The sequence below is a fragment of the Symphodus melops genome (genome assembly GCF_947650265.1).
Source record: "Symphodus melops genome assembly, chromosome: 6".
Lineage (NCBI taxonomy): Eukaryota > Metazoa > Chordata > Actinopteri > Labriformes > Labridae > Symphodus > Symphodus melops.
The window spans coordinates 25,900,335-25,913,049 of record NC_136696.1 but is presented as its reverse complement, the minus strand read 5'-3'; positions in this window follow the sequence as shown (position 1 = coordinate 25,913,049).

Sequence of the window (12,715 nt, the reverse complement as noted above, 5' to 3'; positions counted from 1 at the left end):
AGACTCTTATGAGTACCGGTAGTTATAATATAACTTATGATATGTATGACAATAAACAAAAATACAAAATTCTTTTCTGGAATATTTAGTGTTTCATCAAACATTTTGATCCCACTAACATTGAAGAGCTGCTATAGGACTGTTAACAAGCACGGATGAATACACACTTTTCCAACAAGCTGTAATATTTAGCCTTATAAAGCAACTGCACTGTAAAAACAAGTAAAATCAACATTTCTTTAGATCTTTATATTTCTATAAGTATTTTAAAAGCAACTGGGGGTTTGTTGACCGACAAGGAACCCATATTAAAGTAAGAAGATGATGGTAGTGTGTATTTTACACAATACGTGGTCTTTAAGTTATAAACACCTGTATATGCTGTTTTGTGTTTGCTCAATGCAAAAACAAGGTTTTTTGTTTTTTTTTCGATTTAATGCATCTAAAACAAAATCACACAAATTCAAATTTTATTAGTGTACTGCTCATATATTTCTCACCAGCTGCTCTTTGTTCTAGTTGCTGAAGGTCACTGCTTCTCCTGTTTTTGCTCAACAATCAGCAGTTGTACCTCTCTGTATTAGTCCACTGCCCAGGTAGCAGAAGACAATCCCCTGAAACTATCCTTCATGAAAAGGTCTTTATTAAAACTCTTGTTTTGCCATAATCAGTTCTTTTTCTTTCTTGCTGGCCTGGGTCGAGCAGAGAAACTCTCAGCTGGTTGGCTCTTTGTATTACCTGTGATCAAACTGCAATAAACCAGCTTTTGACTTGATCTCATTTGCTCGCGATATTTCTTTCAGATAAGACGACAGCCTAAAAATCATTAAACTGATGACGCCGATGTGATGTCTGATTGACAAGACGAGTCTGAAGTTAGGACCTTGTGCGGTGGAGTTGGCGGACTTCTCCACAGACGATTCACGAGGTCCCCCAACTAAAAGGTGAGCAGAAAATCTTTTCATATAAGAATTTCTGTTATTGGATAATCTAAATAAAATTCGTCTCTCTCTCTCCTGATATCTGTATCTATCCACTTTCTCTCTCTCTCTCATAATAAAGGCAGAAAAGCCAGAAAAAAAAGAGATATTCTGTGAATATTAACTATAAAAGGAGGACGGGGACTTTCATCTAAACTGGCATACCTCTGATGGTCAGACCCAGAGAGGGGCGATGGTCCTTACAGCACAGGTAAGGATTTGTTGTTTTTCATGAAATGTGTTAAAGGGTGGCAGATTGACACACATATTACTTTTTGACGTGTAGATTGACATCATAGAGACTTCCCAGGGAAGACTCGAATTCGTGTAAATATCACACGGTCAGTGTCAATCATATTGGGAACAAAGAGGGCGGTTATAGGTAACTAGTGGGATGTACATTGTGAATTAGAAATTAGGGTGTGGACACTACGGTCCGAATTCAAAGCTGATCCGGAGGATCTATGACTGGAGGGACCGGACTCTCAAATTAGTTGAGAGCCTAGAAGCTCGGCCTTCACTCCTTGATCGGTAATGAATCATCAAACGTATTGGTGAGACATTATTCGGACTGAATTGATTCACACGTATATGATCTGTTTGACCCTCACATAAATTAATAATGGCAGAAAAAGTCATTTAAAAGTGGGAGGATGGAAGGCCCAGCATGGTGGTGTTGGCATTGCTTACCATATGGCAGTCATGGAAACCTTTTTTTGCTCTAAACCTTTAAAACTAAAGTAAAATGTTTGTCAATGTTTATAGATATTTTAAAAGCATTTTTTTTCTCTGTTAAAATATATTTTAAGCTATATATTTTTTAATTTAAAAGCAATTTTTGCACAGTTAAAAACAAACCAGAAAAATGTCTTTAAATCATTATATTTGTGTAAATATTGAAAGCAATTTTTGCACTTAAAAACAAAAAAATTAAAATGTTTGTAAATATTTATACACGTTTTAAAAGCATTTTTAAAAAGCAACTAAAATGTATTTAGATCTTAATATTTGTGTAAATATTTTGAAAGTAAAATTTGAATCGTTAAAAACAATCTTCTCTCTTGTGTTTATTCTGTATTTCGTAAACTGTTACAATTGCACAACCGTTCAAAAGGTAAGTTTAGACTTACATTTTATTTTACTTCACAAGCACAAGTGAATACACACTTTTCCAACTGGGCATAATATCTAAACTGTTAAAAAGAAAGTAGTAATATAAAAGTACTAAATATATATATTTTTTTCCCCAAAAAATTTTCCTCTAAACTGGGAGAGGAAGAGAGGCAGAGAGGCGTGATGCGGGGTCAGGAGAGGTCGCGCAATTTTTTTTTCTGTGTACACATAAAAATATGCATATTTAATTATTATTATTATTTTTTAATCAAACATTTACTATTTCCCTCCAACATGTCTGCATTACTTTGTGGCACAGGAGAACATATACAAACACACTTCATTTACATTTTAACTCTGTTTCCCCGCAAACTCTCACATCATCCCTCCCTGCTCGGTGAGAGTGGGAGGCAGACGGTACTCGCATGAGGTCGCGTGAAAAATGTATTTATGTTTTGTTTTTTTTTTGTTTTTTTTAAATCAAACAACTACAATTTTCCTCCAACATTTCTGCATTACGAACTGTGTCGCAATAGGGGCACATGAGAATGTATACAAATACACTTTATTTAAATTTTAACTATGTTTTGCCAGATTGCTGTTGGAGTTTTACAAACGCTCAACAAGTGTCATCCTTGTCCTCTCAAAGTGTAGTTAGACCAACTGTCTGTTGTATCTGAACTAACGTGTCTTGTTGATTTGGTTCAAAGGTTTTCCAAGAAGACAGATGTTAGTGTCCAGAAGAATTCTCCCGCAGCCATACTAAGAAACCCTCTGACTCTGAATGGGACTTCATACAGGTCAGTCTGCGCTCTTTCATTGATCTTAATAAGGATTGCTTTTGAGTATATATTGTTTATTGCTGATTGATTATGAATATAGTTTGACAGAGCCACACTGGAATAATACTGCAGAGAGTAACAGTGACAGGCCATACGACAGTCATCTCTCCTCTCTACACACCCAGACTCTAGCAGTTCACACAGGAGCTAAGAACTAAAACAGAGTTTTAAAAAAGCAAAAAAAAAAAAAAAGAGAGAAGAAAAAAGATCTGTGCCTCAAGTGGTTGGCCCCCCATGGCTCGCCGATAGCATGGATGTGCATGACATGTGGTTGGTTTGCACATAACTGCCCTCCAGTGGATGGTTCAAGTATAAGATTTGTTAAAATTAGTCAACAGGTCAATTTACTGTAGCCAGAACAGTCCAGTATTAAAGACGAGGCAAAGATTATGGTCTAGATAGACCACAAAGTGTCTCATTCATTTGTCTCATAATCTTCGATAAAGAAATGTTCCTTTTTTTTTTTCTTCTGAAAACCACAAAAATTAGTCCCCCCCCCCCCCCCTTTTTGTTTCCATGTATTTGTCCTGTTGTACTGACATTGTTGTCAAAGTCCTTCAAAATCTACAAGTGCCTAATATCTCTGAGGATTTAGGGTGTGCTGCCAAAAATGCTTTTCAGGAGGTAACTTATTCTCAGCGTGGGGAGGAAGTGGTCCACCAGGGCCCGTGGCGGCTTACAAGAGGCCATTAGAGGCCTGCGGCGGGATGCCTCACAAATCCAATTAGGAAGAGCTGGAACTGGACCTGGACTCTGTGCTGCTGCCTGTCAGTCAGAGCAGGAGAGAGCAGGTGTCCAGTTACCAGAGAGGTGTGTGTGTGTGTGTGTGTGTGTCAGCGTGATGGAGCCAGGGCTGTGTGTGTCTCTGTGTGTGTGTGGAGTTGTGCATCATTGTGTATCATGCGTGTGTAAATCTATGGTGTAAGTATGCAAAATATTGTTGATGTCATTGTTGTGTTTTCCTAACAAATGGGCGGCATAGTTTGCGAGCAGTGTTATTGTGGGAAAGCGCAGGCGGAGTCCCTTGGTAATTGTAGTCCAATCCGCCGTAACCAATGCAGAATGTAACAGACTGTTACCCAATCACTGATGTCATCTTTGTCCTGCACATGAGCTTTGACTGACACCACGCAGAGGTCGTTCACTCTTCAGTTTGGTGTCATCAAGTTTAACATCAACTGCTGTGGTAGGCTCATCAAACTGTGACAGCTGGACGGCCTGCAAACAGCTCGGGTGGATGTCTGAGGTTGCACTCCTTACACAGTGTACTCCCTACAGATTGTTTTTGTGTTTGTCCAACAGCTCCAGGTACGTCATCCACGCCACAAATACACAAAGAACGAATGCTTACAGCTGGGGGGAAAGCTACACTGACATGAGCCTGTGGGGTACTAGAAAATGAACGTGTCTTTTAATTGAGTGTAACGCTTTAAAAATGATCAAACAACTAGAATCAAAACTTGTGATTTAAAAAGTTCCTCATGAGTCCAGTAGAGGGCGGCACAGGATCAGTGCTGTTTCGGTCGAGGATCAACGATGAGACTCTTCAAAATCCATCTCGTCAGTGTTTTTAAAATGAAAGGCTGCGTCTGAAATCACTCTGTAGTGCACTGCATGGTGTCCGTATTCTGGCCGAGCATGATTATACCCTAAATAATCTACTCATTGTGTCCCACAATGCATTGTGATGGTAGTGTACAGCCGTTGGACGCCATCCGAGCAAGTGATTAACCATCATGCATTGCATTCCCGTTATTATTCACATCATTATAAACTGTGCAGTGTGACGTCTCTGTATGTGTTGACACTACACTGATGGACCTCCTTCTAAATGTGTTGTTGTCCTTATTTGGTTAAAAAAAAAACCATTGTCGTATTTGTTCAGAGATGTGACCTCGGACCACATCATGTTCAGGACTTATTGTGTAACAATAGTGGCCCCCACTAAAGCTGAAAAAGACAAGGAGATTCTTTTATCAAACATGGTTTGAGGATTAATTTGAACTGTTACATTAGTGTCTGTAATGAAGTGCCCAAAGACTCAACCACAGATGAGGAATCTTAAAGGGATACTTCACCCATTTGCATGAAGCTTTGTATCATTCAACACACCATTCAACACTACTACCATGTTTCTAGTGATACAAAGCTTCATGTAAATGGGTGAAGTATCCCTTTAAATGAAATGGTTTGAAACACTTGGAGCACTACGCCATCTGCTGGTTAAAGAGAAAAGCGTATTAAAAAAAACAAAAAAACAAAACAACCTTGTATGACTCAACTCACACTTGTCTTTCAACTGCAGTTCTTACATATATGTGATCAAACCCCCTGTGGTGTATGTCTGCACTGACATACTGAGTCACCTTTCTCAACAAAGGTGTGAATTAACAATTATAACATGCCGTAATTGAAACTGCAGGGAACCTGTGTCTAGATGTTGAGCGATACGGGCGGGTGAAGCTTGTGATTTAACCTGCTGATATTTGAGTCGATTCACCCCGAGCCAACATCCTCAACATCCGTGCACGTTTTCTTCTTGCTTGACAACCACCAGAGAAAGGCAGGTGCATAAAGATAAGACTGTTTGACGGCTTCAATGGTTTTGTTCTCCTAAAGGTTGCAGACAGATTACCTGTGATGTTTTAGTTGTGCTATTTGTTTATTCTTTGTGGCTTACATACATCGAGTTCAAGTTTGTTTGGCATTCCACAAAACAAAATTGCATTACGAACCAATCTGATGAGCATGAAGTTGTTTTAGGGTTTACCAGTATGAGCATGTGAAGAACTTCAACCTTCACTGATTGGTCTAAGGCCTTTCTATGGTGCACTAAGAGCCAGCTTGACTTTCTGCTAAGCAAGAGAACTCAGAATACGTCAGGGATTTTAAACGTGCAACAGACAGGTTTGGTTTGTGGATGGAAACAACATGGATGCTGTCCTTCCTCTTCTGTCAGAGTGCTTTTTCTTTCTGACTCAGAACCCGACACAAGGGGCTCTGAAACCACTTAAAGACCAAGGAGAGGGGGCACCAGCTGGGACTGCACTCTTGTGTTTTTCATCAGGGAAGATGGCAGGGCACTTAGTCCAGGGGAGCAGTACATGAAAGGACGACAATCAGAGACAATGAAGAGTCCACTGGAGGCTGCAGGCCGCAGCAGAGATGTTGCTTATCAGCCAGGCTGGAAGAATGAAGACATGTTTAGTGGAGCTTTGAGAGATGTTCTGGAGGATCTTCAGTGGTTTCACACGAGTTAATCATGGCCGAACTATAATCTACAATATTCATCACAATCCAAGCCGACCTGGTGTTTTTATACTCGCCACACAGGTTCAGGAAAGCCTCTTTTAGCAAGCTGCTGTCGTATCCGTTCTTTCAACCATTAGTGCGGTTGGTCCACGTTTAAGTTAGTTATTCATGGTTTTATTGTACAGACCAGCCAATCACAAGACTACTGTGTTGTAGGTAAAAATAAATATCTAAAATATATTAAAATAGTGACTCAGCTATTGGAAGATCGGAGCTCTCTTCAAAGAATGATAATACAGTAGCCCAGCTAAAGCTGCCTTCATATTTATGTTTGTGCTATAAATGCTACAAAGGAGTGCTGGAGCTGTTTTGGATCTGTTTAGGGCCAAGAATCCTGCTTTCATCAAACCCGTCGGTGGCTGCAGAAAAAAGCTGTGATGAAGCCGCTGTACTCAACCTGCCAAGCACCAATATAATTTGATTTATTTCAAGCTTTCCGATTGGATATTGATCCTGCTTTCCTTCCAACTTGGCTTTGCAAACCTGCAATTATGCTATTGTAGGAACAAAATATACTTTACATGAGAGAAAACGTGGTGAATTATTGATATGAAAGGAAAACACTGCTTGCTGTAGACAAATAATTAACAACACTAATCTAATACAGAACCAGAGGGAAGCTAGCTGGAGTTTATATAAGCTTGTTTAACACATTGAACACACTGCTGGGATATATGCAAGCAGCAACTTCAGGGTTTGAAAACTGAAGCCAAAATCCTGCAGTTTGTCAACGATCTGCTTGAGACGGACTCTAAGAGATCCACAAGTCACATTCACAGCACAGGCAAAACAACTGAAATGAACATGTTTGCTCAGGCTTCGTCCATTAAAATGTACATTTATTACAGAATTATAAGGTGTCACAGGTTAAACTCATCCTATCTGTACACAAAACCTTATTTTAAATGTATGATTGGGATCCCTGAGATATGAAAAGAGTCCCCAGGGCTGATGGGATATCTCACTGCAGTGACAATTGGGCGTCTCGAAGGTGTTGAGTGGAAACCGGGTTGTTGTTAAATGTGTGAAAGTGTCGCCTTGACGTGAAGCCATCAGCCGCAGTCGGACATTTTTACACCCTCCACGGAGCTGCGTCCTGTCGGCTCATGTTGGACATGGTTCACATGTGCTCTTTGAATTCATGACTTCCTGATCGTGAGGAAACGAAATCATGTCACGAAGCACTTACATATCTGAGAACATTGGATTAATTATCTTCTGAATGAACCTGATGGTTTAAGACAAATGATGAGTCTCAGTTCTTAAATATCAATGATGTAAGTCGATGCTTTTCTTGCAAAATCCGACATAGCAGAGTCGCTGTATCTTGATTTGATCATTATCGTGGGTCACGTGGTAGGTGGCATTGCATCGTTTGGTATCGCATTATATTGTGATATCCTGATGTACCGTGAGTTACTCTGTGATTCATACATCTAGTGTCCAGACTGAAGCACATCAGCATTGAGTGATTGACATCATAGAATACTGACTGTCAGTGGAGAATTCATTCTTGTGACTGCAGCTTCCTTTGTATCTTGTTTTTAGTTTATAGCATTAAAGCAACCTATCACACTGTATTTACATTTAAAGCTCACACACCACTTCACTGCAGCCTCATAGATGTATACCACATGACTACAGTCGTGTGTGTGTGTGTGTGTTCCTTTTCCCCAAGTCATTTTACACTTCAATGGACACCCAATGAGAGTCAAAGAATCTATGTAATCTTATCGTCACTGATGGTTGCAGCTCATCTCTCTCCCTCTCCTCATCATGTAACACTCGAACCGTCCTCAGACCATCTTCACTGCAGCGCTGGATATTTGTTCAAACACTTCAAGAGACGTTTGCTTTGCGTTATCCTTTTACCTCTTGTGTCTGGACGTGTTATACGACTGAGAGCGTAGCTATTCACCACTGGATCACGACTTCACTTTGTCTCCAATCAACAGTCCTTTCACCTCACACAGTCAGCAGCATTTGTTTTCACCATGACTTCTCTTACTCTCTCTCTTTAACTCTAACCAAGATGTTCTCAGTTCCTTATAACCTAACGTTATGGCTTCCATACATTTAAAGAATTTGAACAGCTATATTATATTGTGAGAGCCTCTTAAGACATTTAGTTACAGACTGCATTGTAAAGAATTACATGTAGGTTATAATATTGCAGTTAGATTTCTCAAAGACAATTTCCCACCCTGTCTCAGGGGATTTTCTTCAAGAGAAAGCTTTTTTTCTGCATGTTGGAAAAAAAAATCAGAATCAGATTTATTGGTCAGGTATGTTTAACATAAAGTCTCCCGAGTGTGTTAAACCTACCTGGCCAATAAATCTGATTTTGATTCTGATTTTTTTTTTTTTTTTTGCAAGAAGAAAGAAATCTTGGATCGAGTTTTTCGACTATCCCCAAGAAAATGATTGAGATCTAATTAGGACTTTGAAGGGGCGTTAAATCAGTCAGCCCGGGGTTTGAGTCCAAACCAATCAAACTTACCCAAGTCTATTCACTGTCATATCTACTAAAAGATACAGATAACGCGGCAACAGTGAATTACTAACTGGCTTTCTTAAGAATAAATACAGGGAAAAATAAAAATGTGATCTTTGATAATAAAACTTCACCAACGACAAACAAGTTTTGTTTTCCGAAGGGAGATGAGACTGGTTTGGTCGAGACGAGCTGAGAGCACCAAATGCTCCAAACATGGCCGTACCTGGTGGTTTAGCACAGCCAAATCCGTCAATTAGACATTTCACATGTTGGTACTTTTGGCCTGTGTTTTGACAAAACTGTACTAAATCCTTTGATACCACAGAACAAGTTCCTCGATTGCATTATGTACGCAGCCAACAGTGAATAAACAACTTTCAAAAAGATTACGCATCACACCAAGTATCCAGGAAACTGACAAATAGAGCCGTGTTATACATCCGACTGAATCACTTTGTCATCGTCTTATATCAGCGCTGTTGCTGCGGAGTTTAGTGTTCACGCTTGCCGCTGCGATGTACAGCAAGATAGGTTAAGATGATTCATCGATGTACATTTCTTGGATGAGCGGCGGCTCCTTCATAATGCGTCTTCAGCCCAGATGAACAGAAACCTCACTGAGCTAAGGAGGAGAATAAAAATAACTTTAAGCAATGATGAAGTGAAATATTCAATGAATAGTTAAAAGTTAGAAATGTTTTCTCTTTTTTTTTCTTTGCAGGCTGCAGCATAGACGGTTGTTTTTTTTCTATTCTTGGTTGTGTCAGTCAGTAAATGTCAAAAGCTAACAAGCGATTGTCGAAGTTATAAAGCTCCGGCAATAGTTGTAGATTGAAGCTCAACTTTATGAACAAATCAGAACAAGGTGATTCCTCTTGTGGCCTTCATCAGGGTCATTAAATTGATTGTCCCAGATGTATTTGGCAAAATGGTCAGAGGGTTGGTCGGAGGAGGGTCGATCCCCAGCAGTGCTGAATGACCCAGGACATTCATTATCAGTAATCGAGATTATTGATTGATCCAAAGAGCCCGTTTATCAAACTGTTTGTTTTCCAAAACCTCCGATAAGATGTGTTAACATGTTTCTGAAGAGCAGTGTGTTTGTGATGAAGAAACTTCTCCCCATTAGAAATGACGGGTGGATTGTTTTGCATGTCAAAAATTGCGAGCAGCACGCAGCAGCTTTGTGTTTGTTGAACATATGTGTAGCTCAGCCTTGGGCTAACTGGAAGACATCAAAATATCTTCAGGAATTGTGGAGATTTTAGATAAATTTAGATTTTTTTGGACTCAAAAATTGTTTTGTTTTTTTGCTTCGATTTGAACACTTTAAACTTGTATGGAGCATCACAGGTAGGGCACTTCCTCAGAACTTGAAAGGACATAGGTCAGAGTAAACGGTTCTGTTAAAGCTTTAACTTTGACCCCAGAGCGTCTACGTTTTAATGGTCAGTCTGTTTATGTTCTACCGGTCACATGTAGGTGCTGTAAATAACTTCATTATAATTATGCTTAGTCAACGTCACTGAGACTTTGTCCATGTTTCTTTACACTCTATAAAGGTAATAATAGCTCTCTTTTGTTGTTTAGTTTCCCACATTGTGGGGGTGGACTTTGTACCTGTGTGAGAGAAAGCAGGAAGTACTAAGTTGAACTTGTCTTTATGTGTGTAACACTCACCAGTTGGTGTCTGAGTATCTCCTCACTGTGCCATATGGGTGCAAACAGAACTGTAGTGCTTATAGACTCTGTTCTTGTAGCTTGAAGTAAAGGATCTCTCTTCAGGGCTGGATCGTATGTCACACAACAATAGTCTGCATTCCTTATTACATTAACCTGAGAGGCTTGTATTACATTAACATGTCGCCCCACAGTTGCTGCTATTGTTTTTTCAAAATGCACATATTGTTACAGTAAGTTGGATTTTTTGTAAATCTGTATTATTATCCTTTATATTTTGTATATATTTTTAAAATCTTTCTACTGTTAGCTTACACTGTGGGTCAGAGAAAAACGTTTTTTTTGTTTCAACTCTTCTGTTTGTCCAGCAAATGTTGAAAAATTGACAATTAAGATGACTTTGAGATAGCAGAAGATTGAGATTCAACATGAGATTGACAGATGACTGGTCGTCTAATATGAACACATTAGACATTAGACAACACATCACACACAACACAGTAGTGTAACGTGTATAGGGGATTCCCTTTTATTTAATGCAAGTTGAATAATCTTTTTCCCAAGCCGATTATTGCTAATGTATGTGTTTCTGCTTGCAGGTGAAAGATCAGTGTAATTAATAAAATCTATGATCTGAGACATTTGATTAGATAATAGTCGATGTACATGTTGTGTGTGTGTACCTGAGAAATGACGGCCTACATAATACTTGCCCCAAAATGAAACTTTGATCTGAGTCATTTTGTAGTTGTAAAGGAGCAGAGCTCAGCCTGTGGGCAAGTTACAGCAATAATGGGGTATTTATGGTCTTTATGTGGTTAAATTGTTCTGTAGCCTCCAGTCAAACTAAATTGGCCCAGTGTAGTTCTTGGATTTATATTCTATTAAAAGTCAATTGAAGATAAACACATAATGATATATATTTTCACTTTTTAGTGTCACAGAGAGGATAACATTACAGGAGACGACGCCAAAGAAATGTCAGAAGGGATAACAGGCATATACAGTTTTACCAAACATTTACACTCAGGCGGTTGGTTGTAACAAGCGGGCGTTTTCATGGCAGCTGTGAAGCCAGACCATAAGCAGGTTTCTGGCCCCGCTTTTTGAGTTTAACTGTTGTTTTTGTTTGCGTTATTTTGGGCTAATTTTTACTTAATTTTGGGCTAATTAGCCAGCTTGCTAATTAGCTACAATTAGCCAGCATGCCTATTAGCCTAGCGAATAGACTGTATAACTTCAACAAATATGCTTTTGCTAACGACTTTCCCTTCCCCAGTTTCACCATCCTCTCATTGATTGTCATCCCTGGCAGAGAATTTTCAACATGGTTGCTGTCATACTGCCAAATTTAAGGTTTCAAAAAGGACGGTCCACAAACGGGGTAACAACACGGTGTTTACATTTCCTTCTGATACCTTTAATGGCTACCACTCATCCTTTCTGCCTGGAGAGTGAATAACGTTGGTTGCAAAGGCTCAAAGCAATGGTAATATAGCGTGGCTATCAGTAGTGTTAATACCTTATTCCTGCACAAAAAAGTCCTCCCAGGGAGAAAAGCATCAGTAGCCATTGAAGTTGAAGTCACAGGATAGAAATGTTGAGGAGTCAAAAGGCTATTATTTGACTATAAGATAAGGTTAATGCCCCCGGAGAGCTGAAGAGGCAGTTCCTCATCGAGCGCCTCACAAAAGGTCAAACATATTCACCGTCTCTTCTCTGAAATTTTATTCACATCGGAGGCACCCCCCACAGGTTTGATGGGACTTGGCACTGTGGCCTCGTCTTGGCTTGCGTAAGCTTTTGAAACAGATTTAGCTCCTGCAACTGTAAGAAGGGCCGGGGGGGGGGGGTCGAGTGTGTGGGTACGAACACTTGAACACTCTCCCACCACATTCAGAGCTTCTTTTGAGTTTGTAAGGAATGAGCTTGGTCGCCACAGGAAGGAATGAATGAGCTCTTCAAACCCCACTGAATAGTCTCACACCTTAGAGGGAAAAAAACCCTCATTGATGAACTGAGGAGGTCCTAAGTTTGACTGGCTGTTCTTGATATCATCTCAAGAACAAGAGGAACAGGAAAGTTCTCTGCATGACCTAAACCAATAATGCTTCATTTGATAGGGCTGGTTTGAAAAAAGGTTTTGCATCGTACAGACAAGAACAACTGTAACTGTCTTCACTTAAATCGCAAATAAGTATCCAGTCCACATTATTTAAAAAAATGACTCCCTGAATATTATCCTATGTACCGAACACGGCGTGTTCTACCTCACATGTGCTTCTTTATGA